The following is a 22918-nucleotide window of genomic DNA, read 5'->3' on the forward strand; positions in this document are numbered from 1 at the left end:
GTTTTTGCCTTGCACAGCCTCTCTGGGGTCTGTACGGGCCTTTCGGGGGGCTGTGCCGGCCTGCCAGGGGGTCTGTGCAGGCTCCGGTGGTCTGTGCCGGCCTGCCGGGGAGCTATGCCGGCCTGCCGGGGGGGCTGTGCAGGCTCCGGTGGGCTGTGCCGGCCTGCCGGGGGGCTGTGCAGGCTCCGGTGGGGTGTGCCGGCCTGCCGGGGGGCTGTGCCGGCCTGCCGGTGGTCTGTGCAGGCTCCGGTGGGCTGTGCCGGCCTGCCGGGGGGCTGTGCAGGCTTCGGGGGTCTGTGCAGGCATCGTCCGATGGGACTACAAGTCCCATCGGGCAATGCCTGCTACCATGACAGTGATTGACACATTAGCCAATGATGGGACAGTAGTAGTCCCATCATCCGGCTAATGTGTTGAATGTAAAAAAAAAAAAAAAATTACATGCTACATACATGCTACATTCATACTACATATATACTACATGCAACATACATACTACATATATACTACATGCAACATACATACTACATATATACTACATGCATGCAACATGCATACTACATATATACTACATGCTACATACATACTACATATATGCTACATATATACTACATGCATGCTACATACATACTGCATGCTACATACATACTGCATGCTACATACATACTACATGCTACATACATACTACATATATGCTACATACATACTACATATATACTACATGCATGCTACATACATACTGCATGCTACATACATACTACATGCTACATACATACCACATATATACTACATACATACTACATGCATGCTACATGCTACATACATACCACATACATACTACATACATACTACATACATAATACATGCATGCTACATACATACTACATGCTACATACATACTACATATATACTACATGCATGCTACATACATACTACATGCTACATACATACTACATATATACTACATGCTACATACATACTACATGCATGCTACATACATACTACATACATACTACATGCATGCTACATACATACTACATGCTACATACATACCACATACATACTACATATATACTACATGCTACATACATACTGCATGCTACATGCATGCTACATACATACTACATACATACTACATGCTACATACATACCACATATATACTACATACATACTACATACAATACATTCATACAATACATACATAGACATACAGTACATATAACATAGAGTAACATACTTACCAATACTTGTCACATTGTTCCCCGAAGCCATTGTCTTTTACGGAATAAATATTAACATAACAAACCACAAAAATACTCACCCACGATCCGAAGCAGTCCACGAGTGTTCCCACACAGCAATGGCATAAAGTGAGACTAGGGACTTTTTTTTTTTAAAGTGGCGGAGGAATACAGTGCGGAAGGATACCTACCTTCCGTCATTGGATTCCTGCAGCCCGTAGAGAACGGCGGCATCAGCTGATGCTGCAGTTCTCTACCCAAGATCGTCGTGGGACACACTCGTGGACTGCTTCGGATCGTGGGTGAGTATTTTTGTGGTTTGTTATGTTAATATTTATTCCGTAAAAGACAATGGATTCGGGGAACAATGTGACAAGTATTGGTAAGTATGTTACTCTATGTTATATGTACTGTATGTCTATGTATGTATTGTATGAATGTATTGTATGTAGTATGTATGTAGTATATATGTGGTATGTATGTAGTATGTATGTAGAATGTAGTATGTATGTAGCATACATGTAGTATATATGTAGTATGTATGTAGCATGTAGTATGTATGTAGTATGTATGTAGCATGCATGTAGTATATATGTAGTATGTATGTAGCATGTAGTATGTATGTAGCATGCATGTAGTATGTATGTAGTATGTATGTAGTATGTATGTGGTATGTATGTAGCATGTAGTATGTATGTAGCATGCATGTAGTATATATGTGTTATGTATGTAGCATGCATGTAGTATGTATGTAGTATGTATGTAGTATGTATGTAGTATGTATGTAGCATGCATGTAGTATATATGTGTTATGTATGTAGCATGCATGTAGTATGTATGTAGTATGTATGTAGTATGTATGTAGCATGCATGTAGTATGTATGTAGTATATATGTGGTATGTATGTAGTATGTATGTAGCATGCAGTATGTATGTAGCATGCATGTAGTATATATGTAGTATGTATGTAGCATGTAGTATGTATGTAGCATGCATGTAGTATGTATGTAGCATGCATGTAGTATATATGTAGTATGTATGTAGCATGTAGTATGTATGTAGCATGCATGTAGTATGTATGTAGTATGTATGTAGTATTTATTTTTTTTTTTTAACATTTAACACATTAGCCGGATGATGGGACTACTACTGTCCCATCATTGGCTAATGTGTCAATCACTGTCATGGTAGCAGGCATCGCCAGATGGGACTTATAGTCCCATTGGACGATGCTTGCACAGACCCCCGGACATCAGCACAGCCCCCCGGCAGGCCGGCACAGCCCCCCGGCAGGCCGGTACAGACCCCCACAGGGTGCACAGACCACCGGCAGGCCGGCACAGCCCCCCGGCAGGCCGGTACAGACCCCGGGCAGTCCACACAGCCCCCCGGCAGGCCGGCACAGCCCCCCGACAGGCCGGTACAGACCCCGGGCAGTCCACACAGCCCCCCGGCAGGCCGGCAGAGACCCCCGGAAGGCCCGAAATGACGGCGCATCATGATGCGCACACACCGCGCATCATGATGACGTCAGGCTGTCAATCAACTTTGAACTTCCGATTCCGATGCCGACTTCCGATATTGAAAAAATATCGGAAGTCGGTATCGGAATTCCGATACAGCAAGTATCGGCCGATACCCGATACTTGCGGTATCGGAATGCTCAACACTAGTGAGCAGTACTTGAAAAATCAGTCCACAACATGGTCATGAAACCCCTGTGTCCAACGCCACTTCGGCTGTATGCACCACGAACACCTCTTCCATGTTGCTCCCTACGGCTCGTTTTAAAAACATCACCGCCGCTGTGTGCTGGGAATGCCTCAAACAAACGGTTTACCAGAGTTGCTTGTTTGTTAGCCAATATTAGCTCTAGGTTCTCCTGTGGCATGATGTTTTGGAATTTGCCTTTATAGCGTGGATCCAGGATGCTTGCCAACCAGTAGTCGTCATCGTTAATCATTTTGGCAATGTGGGGGTCACTTTTTAGGATCTGCAAGGCATAATCAGACATGTGGGCCAATGTTCCAGGTGTCAATGATGCACTGCGATTGCTGGGTGGAGGAGCACTTTCTGGCAAATCCACATCCCTCCAGTCACGCACAAACCCTGTACCTGACCTTGCCACGCCAACATTTTTTCTTGCCCCCTGAGAAGCATCCTCCTCCCCTAAATAATCATCCCCATCATCCTCCTCCTCTTCCTCTTCTTCCTCCACCTCATCCACGAGACTTCCCTGACCAGACAATGGCTGACTGTCATCAAGGCTTCCCTCCTCCTCTTCCTCCTCGGCTGCAGACACCTGCTCCTTAATGTGCATCAAAGTTTGCATGAGGAGACGCATAAGTGGGATACTCATGCTTATGATAGCGTCGTCTGCGCTTACCAGCTGTGTGCATTCCTCAAAACACTGAAGGGCTTTACAGAGGTCTTTCAGCTATGACCACTGCACACCAGACAACTCCATGTCTGCCTGCAAACTGCCTGCCCGTGTATCCTCCCACAAATGAATTACAGCCTGCCTCTGTTCGCACAGCCTCTGAACCATGTGCAGGGTGGAGTTCCACCTTGTTGCAACATCGATAATTAGGCGGTGCTTGGGAAGGTGGAGCAATCGCTGCAGCTTCTGCATACGACTGGAGTGTACGGGCGACCGGCAGATGTGCAAGCACAGTCTTCGCACCTTATGGAGCAGGGGTGTTAACTCCGGATAATTATTGAGGAAGCACTGCACCACCAGATTCAAGGTGTGAGCCAGGCAAGGTATGTGTCTGAGTTTTGAAAGGGCTATGGCTGCCACAAAATTCCAGCCGTTATCATTAACTACCTTGCCTGTCTCAAGATGTAGACTGCCCAGCCATGACTCAGTTTGTCGCTGCAAGTAGTCGGCCAGTACCTCCGCAGTGTGTCTGTTGTCGCCCAGACACATCATCTTCAACACAGCCTGCTGACGCTTACCACTAGCTGTTCGATAGTGGGACACCTTGTGTGCAACACTGGCAGCTGCGGATGGAGTGCTCATGCGACTGCGCTCTGTGGACGAGCTTTCACTTCTGGAGGAGGAGGAGGGTCGAATGCCTACAGCCAACTGTTTCCTATACCGTGGGCTAGGCAGCACTGTCCCACCGCCGCTGTCCCCTGTGGACCCTGCATCCACCACATTAACCCAGTGCGCAGTGATGGACACGTAATGGCCCTAGCCATGCCTACTGGACCATGCATCTGTGGTGAGGTGCACCTTTACATTCACTGATTGCTTGAGTGCATGGACAATGCGGTCTTTCACATGCACGTGGAAGGCTGGGATGGCTTTTTGCGAAAAGAAGTGCCGACTGGGTAGGTCATAGCGTGGTACTGCGTAGGCCATGAGCTCGTGGAAAGCTTTGCTTTCAACCAACCGGTAGGGCATCATCTCTAACGAGATTAGTTTGGCAATGTGGGCGCTCAAAGCCAGTGTACGCGGATGAGAGGATGAGTACTTTCTTGTCCTACTCAGAGTCTCTGGTAGGGTGAGCTGGACTTGAGAGCTGCATATGTTCGAACTAGCGGTGGACATGGCGGACTGAGAGGGTTGGTGATGGTGATGGTGTTGGTGGTGTTGCTGATGGCCTAGATTCAGTCTTTCGTAGCAATAACATTGTGATTCCATGACTGCTTTGCCCTTGCGACGACACCTCAACATTTGCTGCTGGTGCTGTGCTAACTGGTGGGCTTACAGTGGGGAAGCAATGTAGCATTGCTGACTACCTTCATTCAGAGCAGGTGCACATGTGGTGCGTAAGGTTTGGTAGTCCATCCACGCTTGCAAGTGCATGGTGGTTAAATGTCTAAGCATGCAACTGGTATTCAAATTTCTCAGATTTTTCCCTCGGCTAAAGGTATTTGCACACTTCTTACAGATAACTTTTGCCTGATCATTAGGATTTTGTTCAAAAAAGTGCCACACTGCACTCTTCCTACTATGGAAGACATTTTGAGACCTTGCGCGCTGTGCTAATTTGACCATCTGGCCAAGCTGTCCTGCAACTCTTTTGGCTATTGTAACACGTTTTTGGACTGCTATGGTCCTGCCAGATAACAGCTGTTGCGATGTCGTTGCCTGCTGCGGATCCTCCTCCTCCTCTTCTGAGCTATTGGCAGCGGCACCCTCTTCCCCAAATGGATGCCAATCTGGGTCAACAACTGGGTCATCCATCACCTCCTCTTCAATTTCATGTGCACCTTCCTCTGTGTCACCATGTAAGGTGGTATAGTATGCGGGAAGGGGCACCTGAGTTTCATCAGGGTCTGATTCATTGTCTGCACTGCGAGGACAATGTAGTGCTCTGAGTGAATGTACCAGCAGAAAAATCTAGCAGTGGCTGTGCATCAGTGCACTCCATGTCAGATTCATCTTGGACTGGGGAATTCATGATTTGACTTGCTAACCCAGGCATGGTATGTGAAAAGAGCTCCATGGAGTAATCTGTAGTGTGGCCTGCCACATGCTTCACTTTTGGTAGGGGTGAAGGACATAAGGAAAGGTGTTGTTCCTGACCAGGAGCCTCCAATGATGACTCAGTGCTTTTATTTTTTTGAAACTTCAGAAGAGGAGGCGAGAGAGCTGGAGGCTGTGTCAGCAATGTAAGCCAAAACTTGTTCCTGAGCTCCGGCTTTAAAAGTGGTTTACCTACTCCCAGAAAAGAGAGTCTTCGAGGCCTTGTGGAGCCAGACAATGATGCAGGCTCAACACCTCCTGCCTTAGGTGCTATTGTGCTTTTGCCACTACCAACAGATGCAACACCACCACCACCATCGGGACCAGCTAGCAACCCCCGCCCACTTCCATGGCGTCTTCCACCATACTTGCTCATTTTTGTGAAAATGTACCCAAAATACCACCAGCTATATGGTACTGTAAAAGAAGGTAGAAGGTGTATCTACTATTGGTGAGAATTTTAATCTCACTATAGATTTGAGGACGTTGAACTATTGTCTCTGGCCCAGTAGAGATTACACCTCAATGTAACAGGCTGAAATTGGATGGTGTATGACAAGGTGTAGGGTGTCTATAGGATTGGTGAGAATTTGAATCTCACTATAGATTTGAGAATGCTGAACTATTGTCTCTGGCCCAGTAGAGATTACACCTCAATGTAACAGGCTGAAATTGGATGGTGAATGACAAGGTGGAGGGTGTCTATAGGATTGGTGAGATTTTGAATCTCACTATAGATTTGAGGACGCTGAACTATTGTCTCTGGCCCAGTAGAGATTACACCTCAATGTAACAGGCTGAAATTGGATGGTGTATGACAAGGTGTAGGGTGTCTATAGGATTGGTGAGAATATGAATCTCACTATAGATTTGAGGACGCAGAACTATTGTCTCTGGCCCAGTAGAGATTACACCTCAATGTAACAGGCTGAAATTGGATGGTGAATGACAAGGTGGAGGGTGTCTATAGGATTGGTGAGATTTTGAATCTCACTATAGATTTGAAGACGCAGAACTATTGTCTCTGGCCCAGTAGAGATTACACCTCAATGAAACAGGCTGAAATTGGATGGTGTATGACAAGGTGTAGCATGTCTATAGGATAGGTGAGAATTTGAATCTCACTATAGATTTGAGGACGCAGAACTATTCTCTCTGGCCCAGTAGAGATTACACCTCAATGTAACAGGCTGAAATTGGATAGTGAATGACAAGGTGGAGGGTGTCTATAGGATTGGTGAGAATTTGAATCTCACTATAGATTTGAAGACGCTATGGGATCAGAGCGACAGCTCCCACAATGATATTATTAAAAATAGAAAGTTGTGGGAGAAGATAATCTGCCAATTGGACCTTCGGTATATGGAGAAGTCCGCATCCTCAAAAAAGAAATTTGGTAATTAACGCTCAACGTAACTTTCTGTAATGTAAATATTGTAAAAGATATAAAAGCATTTTTTTTTGTTTTTTTACTGTAGCCGATGCAGTACATACCCGGTGGAGATCCATCAGGGATCAATTTGTAAGAGACTTCCGCAACAGCCAAAACACCCCAAGTGGATCTGGTGGGAAACGAGTCACCCCTTATGTCCATTATGAGCAGCTGATATTTCTATAAAAAACGTCCCAGCGCTCGTAATTAAACTTTTCTAGATGTTAAAAAGGTAATTGTGCACCAAGTATTTATTCCAATAACTAAAATTATCTTTTTTTGGATAGAACAATATGCAGTACCACTGTGCCTCGAGAGGCAGAGTCATTGGAGCAATCTCAGAAGGAACCAAGTCAACAGGGGCACTGAAGATGTGTCAGTCCTGAGTGAGCCACGATCCCTGGACAGCGGTACTGTGGCTCCTGTTGTAAGTGCCTGTCTGCAAGCACAGCACGGACGCAAAAAATCATCAGGCAAAAATGACGTCGATGCCATAATTATGGATGGACTGCAATGCCTAGAGGATCTGTGTCGCATTGAACACAGAGATCTTCGGTGGGAAATTACGGCTTTGCAAGAACGTGAATGTGTATATGCAGCCAATGAGTGGAAGCTGCTGTTTTTGTCGTATGTGCCAGTAGCTCAAAAGATTCCACCACACCAAAATCTTATGTTTAGGGAAAGATTGCATGAGCTATTCGGCAAATTTTTGGGCCCTCAGGAACCAACTTCATCAACATCAGGAACCATGGACATGCCGCCATACCAAGCACCATACAGAGGCCAGGGTGAACCGGGTATGGAAATGGAAAGGCAATGCAGCAGCACGGCGTACAGTTGGGCAGACAATACGCCCACCCAATATCACAGGCTGTAATAACTGTGAAACATCACCACAGTTGGCCAATATAGCCTTTGATAGTTTTGGTTTCAATTTTTTTGTACCAATGTTCATTTTTTTTCCCTATGGGACTGCATCTGTTAAAAATGTATAACATTTTGATTAGAAAACAAATGTCTTCAAAAGTTTTTTTAGTAAAATTTTATAATACAGTATTTACGTTGTTATTGTTTTTAATTTTTTTTTAAAAATGTATTTAAACGTGACATAAAGTTTAAAAACCACACCTAAAAAACATAACAATTGCAACACACATAGAACATACACCACTAAACAGTCTTAAAAATGTTCACACATGCATGTCTTGCCATGGAACAAGACCTTCATCTATGAAATAGTTTGCAAATTGATCCCGAATCCTCATGATCTCAACGGTAGAACGAACTGAAGTGGAATCTATGCTCATGAGGTTCGACTCACAGTCATCGGGGTCCACCAGCAGGGGTTCATGCCTGCACACAAAATTGTGCAGGCAGATGCATGCCTTGACTACACAGTCCACATTTTCAGGCTGAGGTTGCATGCAAGTTAGTAATATACGCCATTTGGAGGTCAAAATACCAAAGGTACATTACACATAACGTGTTGCACGGCTCAAGCGATAATTAAATATGCGTCTTGTGGAGTTAAGACTATGGCTTGAGTACGGCTTTAGGAGATTTCATCTGAGTTGGAAAGCCTCATCTCCAACTAAAACATAAGGCAAAGTTGGACCTTCTGTCCCCGGTAATGGCCGTGCACAAGGTATGTTAAAGCTGTTGCTGTACAAACATACCCCCATGTTGGACTCTTTGAAGACTCTGGAATCGTTTGTCCGTCCTTATGCACTGTTATCCATGGCAACAAAACGGTATCTAGCATCCGCAATAGCCATTAAAACAATGGAAAAGTAGTTTTTGTAATTATAGTACAAAGATCCACTATGCACAGGTTTCTGAATCCGAATGTGCTTCCCGTCCACGGCACCAATGCAATTCGGGAAATTAGCCACATCCTCAAATTGTTTTGAAATTGATAGCCACATTTCTGTTGTCGGGGTTGGTAGCACTTGTGGTTGTAAGTTGTTCCAAATGGCTTCACAAGTTTCCCGAACTAGTTGGCAAATGGTCGATTTCCCCAAATGAAATTGAAAGTGCAGTGACGCAAAAGTTTCACCAGTAGCCAGATATCTATGACAATACAGAAAAAAATTAGCACTTTGAACATATTGGACTGCTTAAGACCCAAAAAAAAGGCAAGTTAAAATGGACTCGAACAATTGGCAACGTGTAGAAAATTAAAAGACATGCACCACAATAAATTACATCCAGTCTTTGTCAACAATGTTAAGAAAAGGATATTTACCTCAAAGTCACGACTATACGTTGCTCCGCAGAAATACTTTCATGGAAAGTGGTGTGCTGATGATGTATCTCATCCTTCACAGAGAGTAGAATATCAAAATTTCGATGGACATCCGCAGATACCTTTGAAATTTAAAGGGATGATTCCGAAGCTGAATATACAGGGTGTAAAAGGCACCATATGTATTCCGTAAAAAATTCACTTCATGGATCCAATATCTCCTTTGGGAAATACGCCTTCTCTGCCGACGTCGCAGCTGCATCAAGTGAAATCTTACCAGCTCTGTAACAAACATCTTGCTTGCAGCTAGAAGTTCACTCGATGCTTCCAAAATGGAGAATGTGTGTCCACCCACACCTGATGCTGACAAAAGGCAAAAAAAAAAAGAACAACTTTATTGACGGTGCCTGTAGGCTGACAAACGGATGCTTCTCGAACGGACATCAAAACGACATAACGCAGTCACTTGCATTAGCCAAGCGTTAACGCAAAGCAAATTTTTCACCAAATTTGCCTCATTTTAGCACATCTGTTTAACGGATCCGTTAAACAGATTGTACTAAATGCAATGTGAACCTAGCCTTAGTGGCTACAGTGGATAGGTGATGATTACTTCTCATCGGAATACCATATTAATGCAGAGATAACCTCTAAATAGTCATTTTGAGTTGTTCAGAAATTTGCAGCTGAAAGTTATATTTTTACAAAAGGAAACTATTTTGGTGGGAGACCGAAGGAGAGTAGTCATCAACAGTTATTAGATTGTTTAAGTACAGAAAATAGCAAATATATGATCTTGCAATGTTCCATTTTTGCTCTTTCCTTTTTTCTTCCTCTTCATCCCAGAGCCATAACTTTTTTATTTTTCCATCAATATAGCTGTATAAGGGTGAGTTTTTGTGGGGCGAGTTGTACTTTGAACGACACCATTGATTTTACTATATAAATGTCCTGGAAAATTCCAAGGGAAGTGAAATTGCAAAAAAAAGTGCAATTCCACAATGGTTTTTGTTTTTTTATTACCCATGTTCACTATTTGGTTAAACTGAATGGCAATATAATTACCCAGGTCAGTAGGAGTTTGCAGATACCAAATATGTATAGTTTTTTTATTTTATTGGTGAAAACAAATTACAAAATTTGTAAGAATAAAACATTTTTGCTTTAAGTCACCATTTTCCAAGACCAGTAGAGTCTCCATTTTTTGGGATCTGGGACTAGGTGAGGACTTATTTTTTACATCTTTACCGATTGGAATAATTGTTTTTATATTTTGATAGATCGGGCAATTCTGAATGCAGCGATACCAAAAATGTTTAATTTTACTTTTTTTCAATATTTTTTCAATATTTTTATTTTCAATGGGGAAAAAGGTGGAGGAACTGAACTTTTGTGTTTTTTAATTTTTTTATTACCTTTTTTTTTTTTTAATTCTTACTGACTTCAATAGTCCCCTTTAGGAGACTTGAAGCTTCAAGCCCTGCTATATATAGAAAAAATTCAAGATCTCCTACAAACCCCCAGCTGTCATAACAGCCCATCGGCAAGCCTCAATTACGTGACAGTGGGGGGCCGATGGGCGGGACGTGTGATCTGTTTTCGGCTGGTGCATAATAAATGCCACATCAAAGGCAGGGACATGAACTTTGCTGTACTTATACATCAAAAAGTTGTGAATGGATTAATATTTATTTGCTGGTAAAGGCTTTTTATATACAGCATTCTTGTCAGACATTTTTGTGAGTGTCAACTATAAAAAATACATTAGTTTTTGCATCACTTGAATATGGATTGTTTATTGTTCATGTTCAGCTGTAGGTGTGAAGAAGGCACATCATTTCAGAGAAACCATAGTTTGAATAGCTAGGGGGACTATAGGGAGAGACCTGACTAGTCCAAAGACATCCAAGGCGGGTTTCTCCTTACGCACTCCAGTTCATTCACAGATCTCTTCCTATGCATACACATGGGAGCAACATGTGAATCAACTGGAGAGCGGCTGTGAGAACCAGACGACTTTCCATACTATGTTTTCTCTAAAGTGACCCAGTGTTTCAGAGTAATACATACCTGAGTACATTTGTGCAGCCAGGCTCTGATTCATATTTCCTTTGGCTCAGCATAAACAAGCAACTCAGAAAGAACAAACAATCATAGAGCCCATTAGAGGTAGCCAAAATATAAATCTTTATTAAATGCCAAATACAGGATAAAGGGGCAAATGGGGCTAAGATAGTAAAATCAATATTAATGCAGCATCCAAAATACTTCAATGGCCAGTAGGCCACATATATCAAGTACACATGAAGCAAATAAATATGTACAATCCATAGTGCAAGGCACCCCAAAATACATGCAAATAACAATGGATACTAATACCTTGATAGGTTGCGGTAGCTGGATAACTGTGGCATACCCACCCACCACGACGCACGTTTTGGTTTGTTTTTTCTGAGTTGCTTGTTTATGTTGTTGGTTGCAGTTGGCCCTTACTTTTGTCCATAAGATATGTGGAATTACTTAATACATTGATGTTTATGATAGTATTGGTGGTCTTTCTCTCTCCTGTTTTTTCCACTATATGATGCTTGCCGATACTATTTTTTGCTTTCTTTTGGTTCAGGCAGAAAGAATTTAATGACAGGTTCTCTTTAAATACATAGGTTAGTTTTACTATATGACATTTTTTATTTTTCATTTTTTTATTTCTTTAAAAGGATGCTGATTCATCCTCTAAGATGTTACGAGAGCTGGTTTCTTTGTTTTCTGTGGATATCATAAAGATATTCACTTGGTTTATATTTTTATGTATTTTCCAATAGACGAGCTACCCAATGTATTTTATTCCGAAGCAAGACTGGAAACATCAAAAGCCCCATTTTTTTTCTATGTGAAAATTGAAAAACAGTTATACAGTGCATACATATTGGGAGTCATTGTGTTTTTAAATTGTGTATTTAAAGGTAACACATAAAGAAGCATGGTAATTGGTATGTTTAATGATGACAGAGAGCTTGGTGCTCCATTTGTCTTTGGAAGCTATGAAAATTAGAAAAAAAATAAAATAAAAGAGAGGAAATCATTGCCTCATTAAACAGACAATGGCTTGTTAATGAACGCAAAAAAAGCCCAAGGTTTTGTTGGGACATTCTAATGAGGAAGAAAATTGTCTTCTGGGCTGAGTATTTCCAGTACTTAGGGCCACATGCTGCTGCTGTCTAATTTGGGGTCTGAATATAGCTCCATGCCCACAAGAATAACTGATGCTAATGATGTTATAATGCTACAGTGAAAACACTCAGTACAGACACATGCCCTTCACATTTCATGGATTTTGTCAGTTTTGTAGTATTGACCTTCTATATTCTGCACCTAAATCGCTAATCTCATTGTTTACACAGTGGCCCAGCAGGTCATCAGAAGGAAGCAATGACATCACAGAATTTCTCTTCTGGTCCTAGGTATTCATTGTGTGTGTGACCAACAGTCTGTGTTTGCAGATGTAGAACAATCTGTATATAACTAGATGCCGTGTTGAATGCTGTTTTACAAGAAAATATGCTAGACCTGCAAACACTTAGTTAGTGGCACAACTATCCATGGGGTTGTCAGCACAGCCTGATGTCTTTTATTGTCTATTAGTTGCATTAAAGAGGTTGGCGGGTTTAGAAAAAACATTTTCAATTACACTGCTTGGGAATTTTGAGACAATATTTTGAGATGTCTATTTTTTTTAGCTGGAGTCAGAACAAGAATATCTATTTTCTCTTGCTGGTTACCACTAATCAGCAAGACAAGCTTTGAGGAGGAAAATGTTATTTACTTTATTACATAAAGTAGATACCATATATACTCGAATATAAGCCGAGATTTTCAGCCCATTTTTTTGGGCTGAAAGTCCCCCTCTCGGCTTATATTCGAGTCATATACACTAGGGGGTCGGAGGGGTAGGGGGGGTGGCGATGTCAGGTCATACTTACCCGTCCTGGCACTGTCTCTGCAGCCTCCAGCTTCTCTGCGATCTCCCTTCCTTCCTTCAGCGGTCTCATGGTACCGCTCATTAAACTCATGAATAAGCGCATATTCATGAGTTTAATGAGCGGTACCACATGACCGCTGAAGGCAGGAAGGGAGACCATGGGAGAATGGGGCTACAGAGACCGCTCCAGGAAGGGAAAGTATAGCGATATTCACCTGTCCGGGGTCCATCACTGCTTGCTGCTGTCTGGCACATCATCTGTCAGTGACGTTCAGACAGCAGAGGGCACGGTGACGTGGTTAATGCGCGCCGCACCCCCTGCAGTCTGAACGTCACTGACAGATGTCGTGCCAGACAACAGCAAGCAGTAATGGACCCCAGACAGGTGAATATCTCAGGTGCCAGCAGTGACACCGGCACCAGGGCCCCAGCGACGGAGAGGTGAGTATGTCAATTTTTTTATTTTTAAATGCAGCAGCAGTGGCAGTACATGGGGGCATAATTTATGGAGCATCTTATGGGGGCAGCATATAGGGGCGTAATCTATGGAGAATCATATGGAGCCATAATCTATGGAGCATCTTATTAGGGCAGCATATTGGGGCATAATCTATGGAGCATCTTATGGGGGCAGCATATGGGGGCATAATCTATGGAGCATCTTATGGGGGCATAATCTATGGAGCAGCATATGGGGCATATTATTCTATGGAGCATCTTATGGGGCTATAATGAACTGTATGGAGCATTTTGTGGGGCTCCTGATTCAATATGGATATTCAAAAACATTTAACCTACTAAGGTCTCAATTAATTTTACTTTTATTGGTATCTATTTTTTAAATTCACCAGTAGCTGCTGCATTTTCCACCCTAGGATTATACTCGAGTCAATAAATTTTCCCATTTTTTTGTGGCAAAACTAGGGGGGTTGGCTTATACTCAGGTATATACGGTAAATAGTAATAATTAGGGAGAGGGTGTTGTAAAAATTGTATTTGTAGGGTATGGTTTAACTTGTTGTCAGTTCTGTTTTTTTATCTATTTTTTATATAAAAATGAATGAGAAAAGGAATAGGATCTCATAATCAGGAAGCAGACTTTAGGAATTGCCTGTATTTTTAACTTTTATATCATTGTAGTAGCATTTGTCTATAGTCTTTTAATTCCCTATACTGCTAGCAGTGGACCCCAAGATGATCCCAGAGGAGACAATCAGAAACTAAGATGTACACCCTTCAGCTGAGCACTTCTGACCCTTAGTTTTAGCAGTTGGTTTTCATACCCAGACCACCACTTACATGTTTCTGGCATGTCAAGGGTCTTTTAACCCTTTTCTGACATCGAGCATAAATTTATGCCGATGTTGGACTCCCTCCCTTTGATTTGGGCTCCGGTGGTGAGCCCACATCTTTCCCAGCACATGTCCGCTGTTATGAACAGCGGACATGTGCCTGGAACAGCTGCGGGTGGAATCGCGATCCACCCATGGCAATTAACCAGTTAAATGCCGCTGTCAAACTCTGACAGCGGCATTTAACATGCGCTTCCAGCAATCGTGCCGGAAATCCGCCCATCGGTGACCGCGGGTCACCAATGGGTTGGCATGACAAACAAAGGTCTCCTGGAGACGTCTATGGTTGTCAGTGCCGAATTGCTATGAGCACCGCCCGGTGCTCGGTGCTCATAGCAAGTGAGATATTCTGCTACATACAGGTGATCTGATCATCGCCTATATGTAGCAGAGCCGATCGAGTTATGGCAGCTTCTAGTCTGCCATGGAAACTATTGAAGCATGCCAAAAGTGAAAGAAAAATGTTTTTAAAATATAAAAAAATTAAAAAAATAAAAGTTCAAATCCCCCCCCTTCCCCCATTCAAAATAAAACAATAGAAAAAAACAAACATGCACATATTTGGTATCGCCGCATTCAGAATCGCCCGATCTATCAATAAAAAAAGGATTAACATAATCGTTAAATGGAGTAGCGAGAAAAAAAGTCAAAACGCCAGAATTGCATTTTTTTGGTAGCCGCAACATTGCATTAAATGCAATAACGGGCAATCAAAAGATTGTATGTGAACCAAAATGGTATCATTAAAAATGTCAGCTTGGCGTGCAAAAAATAAGCCCTCACCCAATCCGAGATCACGAAAAATGGAGACGCTACATCTATCAGAAAATGGCGCAATTTATTTATTTTTTTAACAAAGTCTGGAATTTTTTTTCACCACTTAAAAAAAGATAAAAAAAAAGATAAAAAAGAACCTAGACATGTTTGGTGACTATGAACTCATAATGACCTGGAGAATCATAATGGCAGGTCAATTTTAGCATTTAGTGAACCTAGCAAATAAGCTAAACAAAAAAGAAGTGTGGGATTGCACTTTTTTTTGCAATTTCACCGCACTTGGAATTTTATTCCCATTTTCCAGTACACGACATGGTAAAACCAATGGTGTTGTTCAAAAGTACAACTCGTCCCACAAAAAACAAGCCCTCACATTGGCATTTTGACCAAAAAAATAGAAAAGTTATTAAAAACCAGGCAGAGATGCTTACCTGTCTAGGCCTCAAGACAAATGCACTAACAAGTTGCAGGGGACCCAAACAAAGATGGCTGCTACACAGGTGCAGTAATACCGATAAGACAGCCAGCCTACAATCAGGGATTGGCCATTTGGCACACCAGTGCAAACAAATATAATCTGTAAGCGGCACTGTTCACACACAGAGGATGCAGAGCATCTGGCTTACAGCCTATTAATGATGTTCTATGGTGGGCTGCCCAGTGCTAACTATAATGTACTGTATCCTGTGTGAACAGAGGCATCAGTTCACAGAGCCATCTGGGCCCAACTGCACCCCGAAAAACATAAAAAGTGCAAAAAACACATATAAATACATGTGAGGTCTTAGCTGATATTCTGGCCAAAATATGGAAGCTCGCAACCCACATCACGGGGCCACACACTTGCGAGTCCTACTTTAACAGCAAAACCAAAAAAGAGGGCATGAAAATCCTCCAATAATCTAGAAAAAACACACCAAAAGACAGGCAGAGATGCTTACCTGTCTAGGCCTCAAGACAAATGCACTAACAGGGTGCAGCAGACCCATATAAAGATGGCGGCTACAAAGGTGCAGTAATACTGATAAGGCTATGTGCACACGGTGCGGATTCTGCTGTGGAATTTTCCATGCAGATTTTGCTAAATCTGCAGGTAAAATGACCTGCGCAGTGCAGTTTTAGTGCAGTTTTAGTGCAGATTTAGTGCAGTTTTTGTGTGGATTTCCCCTGCAGTTTTCATCTGCAGATTTCTATAATGGAGCAGGTGGAAAACTGCAGCAAAACCACACAAAAGAAGCGACATGCGCACAGCGTTTTTTGTTTTACATAGCCTTAAATGGTTGAATCCATGTAGAGGAAAGGTCGCACTCAGCAGGATAAAGTATAACTCTAGAACAGCGTGAAATGGCCGTTGTCAGCTTGTAACACTCATGCCACCCCTACTCTGACCTGACATGTATTGTATGTGTCAATAAATGAGTTATACTTTATTATGCTGAGTGAGACCTTCCCTCTACATGGATTCAAAGATTTGATTGCTGCGAGGTCAAGCACCCGGGAGTCCAGGATGACAGCTTGCTGTCAGATACACACCATCAGTTGATATATGGTAATAGCGGTGCCGTCCGCCTTTTCTACTTTTTCACATAGCCTTAAATGGTACTGTACATCACGTGCAGTTCTGCAGGGCCAAATCTGCTGCAGAACTGCACAGAATCTGCACCGTGTGCACAGGGCCTAAGACAGCCAGCCTACAATCAGGCATTGGCTGTTTGGTACAACAGTACAAACAAATATAATCTGTATGCGGCACTGTTCACACACAGAGGATGCATCCTATATTATTATCAATATATCATCAATATATTTTGACTGAACAACCCCATTAAATGAATCCAAATGCTCTACATTTACCTTCTTGACAAGACCCTGGAGTGGAGATATGGTGAACAGCCTTGTATCCAATCTAAAGCTGTTCAGAAAAACCCAGCCCTTAAAATGATCGATTAATCTGTCTCAGCACTTAGTATGCTGGAGCATTTTTCCAGGTTTATATGACTGAGGCTAACATCCTGAGTGACACATATCTCCCCTACAGTATTTTAACAGTGACCTTCTCACACAGTGCACTCTTTCATACATTCAGATGTTAATTTTGAGAAAATGTTGTACAATGCACTTGGATAAGGTATACTCTATTTATAAGCTGTTTTACCTAAATGTAAACTTTATGACGAGAGAGGAAGGGGACTCAGATTTAGCAACATCAGGGAATTCTGTGACATCATTGGTTCCTGTAGTAGCTTGCTGAATGGGCAAACAGCATTACTGCATTTGAGAACTTAGTAAAATGAATAATCAAAGTTTACAGTATTTTTTTCTCACAGTTGTTTTTAGGTACCTGTCAAATAGCAAAGAATTTGATTAATTCAAGACCTAATCATCTAATAAAATATTAAAGTCGCCACTGTTTAAAAGCTTTTAAAATTGAAGCTTTGAATTGTACGTAAATTAGTAAATCTCACAAGGAGTTTGTATGTTCTCCCCGTGTTTGCGTGGGTTTCCTCCGGGTTCTCCGTTTTCCTCCCACATTCCAAAGACATACTGATAGGGAATTTAGATTGTGAGCCCCATAGGGGACAGTGCCAATAATGTCTGTAAAGCACTGTGGAATTAATGGCGCTATATACATGAGTAAAATAGATAAAAAATAAATAAAATTTGCAATTGGTGCGGAGAAAAATTCAAAAGTGTCAATCAATATGGCTGCACTTTCTGATCCATTTGCAAGCAGCAATTATAAAAATGTGGAAATCTTGTTAGTTAACTAAATAGTTTGCAGCTAATACTCCAACATATCAGTTACTAAGAAGTCATTAGGGGTAGAAATGATATTTAATTCTTGAAGAAAAATTCCTCTGCAATATCTATGTATAAAAGTGAATTATGCTGTTGTGTGACCTTTGTACTGCAAGTACATTCTCCTGTAAAAATAATCCTGTTTAATAGATTACTAATTACTTTAAACTTGGTGTTTGGGAATTGACAAAAACTCATTTCCCGATTACAGAATGTGGAGAAAATATTTGTTAGTTGACTGATCGAACACACTGAAATGATCTTTGTTGTTGACAGATTCGAAAACAAATAAACTGGAAGGTGATTATTATTCACTATTCATTCACTATTCATTATTATTATTAGGATTATTATTCAGATAATTGGATCACAAGAAATGTAAACTGCGTATAGTAAAGACCTTGGACTTTATGAGGCCACGTTGTATCCATGTTGTTTTTGTTGTAGGAAGATGATTCAGGACAGCAATATTTTAATTGCCGCATTGTTTCTTACGCTCTTCTGGATATTTTTTTTTCATTCTAGACATAATAGTGGTGCCAGAAGAATGGACTGGTCACTTCCTTTAGCCTCTTCAAGAATTTTGAGGACCGAACATATGCTGAAGAGGTCGTTTTGACGTTGCTCTGCATATGTTTACTTTTTATGGTTTTTAGAGCATTTTCAAACAGTTCCAGGCGGAATCTGCCTGAAAAAGATGTAGTGTCCACATAGCTTTACAGTGTCTTGTCACTCAGGATAAAAGTTTGTGATGTTTGCACCACCCTCTACATGATTTCCATGACCCTTGGGCTCAGTGTCAAACTGATGTGCCAAGGGCCCACCAATAACATTGACTCAGGGGACCCACTATTCAGTTACATGCAAATTATACACTACATTTACACAAAAATAACTAGGATTCAATAATATTCAGAATTGAGAGTCCTCAGTGGTTGATACCTTTTAATGGCTAACTGAAAAGATGGTAACACATTGCAAGCTTTCAAGACTATTCCGGTCTCTTCATCAGGCATAGACTAATACAAAATCTGAAGAGTCACATATTTATGCACAATACAGCACAGAAAAAATGCAGTAGATGAGACAAGTGACGTGAAGCAGAATTATGATTATGGGAGAGGGAGAAACATAAATATTGGACCAGTTCATAGATAAGGAGTCCGGATGTTTTATTGTCCTCTGATTGGGGTCTCCTAATGTGTTGTGATGCCCCCACAAGGCCTTAGGAGCAAATTCCTTAATTGATGTAAAAAGAAATAAATCCATGCGACACATCAAAAATTTATGCTCACAGACTCTTCTCTCTCTCTGAGATGTGAAGTTACCTTTCAATACCAGTAATTTCATATCCCTGGTGTTGTGGTCCATCATACAAAAATGTTTTGCCACAGGTAGATCCATTCTTTTTTCTCTTATTGTGTGACGATGAGCATTCATCCTTGTTCCAAGCTTTGGCCCTGTCTTCCCCACATACAGACCCCCAACTGGACATTTAGTACAAATAATTAAGTGCACCACATTAGATGTAATGCAGCTGAAAGTACCAGGGATCTTGTAGTCCTGATGTGAATTGGGGATCTTTATCTTGTCCGTGGTCATTATAATGTAGATGGACAGGTTTTACATTTTTTCTGGTTGCAAGGAAAGGTTCCTCCAGCTGTAGGAGAGGACAGGGAGCTTCTGACAATGATGCTTCTTAGATTTGGGGGCTGCCTAAAGCACAGTAGTGGGGGGTCTGGAAAAATGGATTGTAATTGGGCATCTTTTTGTAGTAAAGGTTGTAATTTCCGTGCAGCTCCCCTTAGCACTTCCAGATTTGGGTTGTAGGTGACTACTAGAGGCACCCGGTTATTTTCTTCTTTAGCCTTGTAATGTAGCAGGTGATTCCTTGACATTCTGGTGGCCCTTGTAATTTGGTTTTCAATTGTTCTTGGATGGTAGCCCTGATTCAAAAAGGTCTTTTTGAGGCGACCAAGATGTTTGTCTCTATCCATGGGGTTGGAACATATACGATTGTATCTGATGGCTTGGCTATAGATAATAGAGTTCTTTATGTGTTTTGGATGGAATCTGTCCCACTTAAGGTATGTTGGACGGTCGATTGGCTTCTGATACAGGGGTGTCTCTATTTCATTGTTTTTTAGCTTAATGATGGTGTCCAAAAAGTTAATCTCAGTGCTGGAGTAGTTGAGTGTTAAATTGATGGTGGGATGAAATTGGTTAAACTGTTCGTGGAACATCTTTAGCTGTTGCTCAGACTCCGTCCAGATGATTAAAATATCATCAATGAAGCTGTAGTAGGCCAGGGGCCTGATGGGGCATGAGGACAAAAAGTCGCTTTCAAGCTTGGCCATGAAAAGATTTGCACACTGTGGAGCCATTTTACTTCCCATAGCTGTGCCGGTCTCCTGTAGATAGATCTTGTTGTCAAATTCAAAGTAATTGTGGGTGAGGATGAATTTTATAAGTTTCACCACAGCATCAGCTGATCAGTCCCTGTGTTTTCCATGAAGAATTTGCAGGCATTTAATCCTTCTTGGTGTGGGATATTAGAGTACAAAGATTCCACATCCGTGGTGGCCAGGATGGTTCCTTCTGGTAGAGGACCTATTGCTGCTAGTTTATTCAATAGGTCAGTTGTGTCCTGATTGTAGCTAGGTGTATCCTTCACCAGTGGTTTAAGAATACCCTCTACCGATCCAGATACCTGCTCAGTGAGGGTGCCCACACATGAAATAATTGGTCTTCCTGGATTTCCAGATTTGTGGATTTTGGGAAGCATGTAGAATGTCCCTATTCTTGGACTCTCTGGTATCAGGTCATCACCAGCTCTTATGGACTGGTCAGGCAGACAAGATACCATCTTGTTTAGCTCCTTGTAATAGTACTGTGTAGGATCCGACTCCAATTTTCTATAGTAGTGTGTGTCCATAAGTTGCCTGTTTGCTTCCTTCATGTAGTCTGACATATTCATCATGACTATTGCACCTCCCTTGTCAGCAGGTTTAATGATGATTTCTTTGTTGGTTTATAAAGACCGTATGGCCTTTATGCTTGTCTCCTGTTAGTGTCTATGATTTTGGATTTTATCCATTGTCTGAAGGAGTCTATATATTTATCCAAATGAGGGTTGCGTCCAGGTGGAGTTGTCCAGTCTGACCTTTTCCTAGTTGTTAGGATCCCTTTTCCTTCGGTCTGAGTGTTTTCTGAATCTTCTGTATCATTGAAATGACACTATTAGGATTCAATGTAATATTAAGATGGGCAGTTTGTTAAATGAATGATGAGATGATAATTTTGATTCTACATAGCTAATCAAGTGTATTGAGCCAAATACTGCTCATATAAAGAGGTTGAGACTGTCTCACGCACAGGTGCTGATTGAGGGATTCACCTATCTCCTGTGCATCAGTCCAGCCCTGCTTGGGCCGTCTCCACATTCTTGTTTTAAGGGCTCATACTCACTTGCGAGAGACTCGCATGATTCTCGTGCGAGTCTCTCGCATGAAAACCTGGCACTGCCGCCGGCACTCGGACCGGAGCGTGCGGCTACATAGAAATACACGTAACCGCACACTCTGATCCGAGTGCCGGCGGCAGTGCCAGGTTTTCATGCGAGAGACTCGCACGAGAATCATGCTAGTCTCTCGCAAGTGAGTATGAGCCCTAACAAGGCAATTCCTCTGGAAGAGGGAGTCTTGCACAGATTATTCCAGTAGCAAAGGAAATTTGACAAACTGGTACTGAGCCCCTTCCTTTCAAGGCGTGTGAGAGGTGCCACATCAGACAAAAGTATTGCAGTGGTGTTAAGTTGCTCATATTTTAGAAATGGCCATTTGTAAATAAATATGCATTTTTTAGAAATGTTGCTTTTTTTGGGTTTAGATGTAATAGCACTTAGTGTAGCTGTTAATGGTCATCGGTATGGAATATATTGTACTCAGGGTATGTGTAGTCAACGTGTATTCTCTCATCCGAGCAAATTGGGTCAATTATACAAATGACACTCTGATCAGAGTTTGATCACAGTGTGATCCGATTCTCTCGGATGAGGAGGAGATGGAGAAAAAAAATATCCATCTTCTCCATTCTGTCAGTGTGTGGAAATAAGACTGCTCTCAGATATCATCCGAGCACACTCCAATGGTTTTCATGGACTCATTGACTTGCATGACCAGGTGTGATCCAAATATTGGCTCAAACTCAGGCATGCAGCAATTCTGTCCAAGGAAAAAAAATCTGACATGTGCACTGTCCGATAGACTGACATAGATCTGTGTGCGATCTGATGTTTTGCTCGGACCAAAAATATGGTTGTCTGCACCTGCCCTTAGAGTCCAGCTAATGTTATAATACTAAAAAATAATAATATAGATCACCAATTTGGTATGTTTGAAGGGGTTACTCTCTCAAAATAACCATGATGATTTCTCTTTTTGAGGGTATTGGACAGTTGAAAACGGTTATCAAATACTTGTTGCACTACATTATATGGTGCATTTACACTGGTCGATGAGTATGAACGAACTTTCTTAATAGCAGATTACAGATCGCTCAGTGCAGATCGTTTACTTCAGTCTGCCTGTCTAAACAGGCTATTAAAGGACCGCCA

At 41.8% G+C, this 22918-nt stretch overlaps 1 pseudogene; it reads right to left on the bottom strand.

Annotated features, from left to right (window-relative positions):
- LOC141100377 (uncharacterized) overlaps positions 1-9691 on the bottom strand; it is a 51341-nt pseudogene extending 41650 nt beyond the window's left edge.
- Positions 9692-22918: the final 13227 nt, after the last annotated feature.

This window comes from Dendrobates tinctorius, unplaced genomic scaffold (genome assembly GCF_039654945.1).
Source record: "Dendrobates tinctorius isolate UK_male_01 unplaced genomic scaffold, ASM3965494v1 ptg000011l, whole genome shotgun sequence".
Lineage (NCBI taxonomy): Eukaryota > Metazoa > Chordata > Amphibia > Anura > Dendrobatidae > Dendrobates > Dendrobates tinctorius.